Source organism: Electrona antarctica, assembly GCF_951216825.1.
Source record: "Electrona antarctica genome assembly, chromosome: 20".
In the NCBI taxonomy this organism is placed as follows: domain Eukaryota; kingdom Metazoa; phylum Chordata; class Actinopteri; order Myctophiformes; family Myctophidae; genus Electrona; species Electrona antarctica.
The window spans coordinates 39,677,098-39,678,117 of record NC_136801.1 but is presented as its reverse complement, the minus strand read 5'-3'; positions in this window follow the sequence as shown (position 1 = coordinate 39,678,117).

The window sequence follows — 1,020 nt, the reverse complement described above, 5'->3', positions numbered from 1 at the left end:
CATTGGATGATGAGTAAAGGCCTATATTCATACTCCAGTTGTAGGTGAGAGATGTGTAAAACAGATGTGTAAAGTAAAAATCACACCCGTGTGAAGTGAGGGGCGCTAATATTTTAAAGTCTAACTCATGTTGATTGGGTGATGTAATGGTGATGCAAAGCAAACGGTGTCAACACAAACATTAAATGCCATTAACAATAAAGAGACAATAATGACGTAAGAGGCACATGCCGTAAATGTTCCCTTCATTGTCAATGGCGTTTTTAAAACAAACATTGAACTAAAAACAAACATTAAACCTGTATAGAGGAAAACAGAGAGATGCGTTTGTGGTGAGCCACCTAATCTGGAGTATAGGCCTTTACTTGTATTATTTTACTTTTGTATTACTTACATTTGAGATGGAATTATAAGCAACTCTCTCTCTCTCTCTCTCTCTCTCTCTCTCTCTCTCTCTCTCTCTCTCTCTCTCTCTAGTGGTCAGTTCCATGTCCACAGCCTCTCTCAGACTCAGTCCTGACAGATCTCAGTTCTTTAAAGCTGAGTCAGTCTTTCTGAGCTGTGAGGACGGACTGTCTGACTCTACTGTGTGGAGACTGAAGAGGACCGACACCCAGAACATCACCTCGGTGTGGAGACTGAAGAGGACCGACACCCAGAACATCACCTCGGTGTGGAGACTGAAGAGGACCGACACCCAGAACATCACCTCGGTGTGGAGACTGAAGAGGAGGACCAGAAACAACATCACCTCAGAGTGTAGTGATGGTGGCTGGGGGAGGATGAACAACACAGGATGTCTTGTCAGGTCCATGCAAACTTTTGACAGTGGAGTTTACTGGTGTGAATCCTCAGAGGGAAAGAGTAACACTGTGAATATAACTGTGGCTGGTACGTTCAGCAAATCAACAACTTTGTTCAGTGTACTTGTCTGTTGATGATGTGATTGTGAAAACATATCAAAACCTCATCATGGTAGTGTTGTTCAGAGTGATGTAACCTCAGTCTAACGTTCTTCTA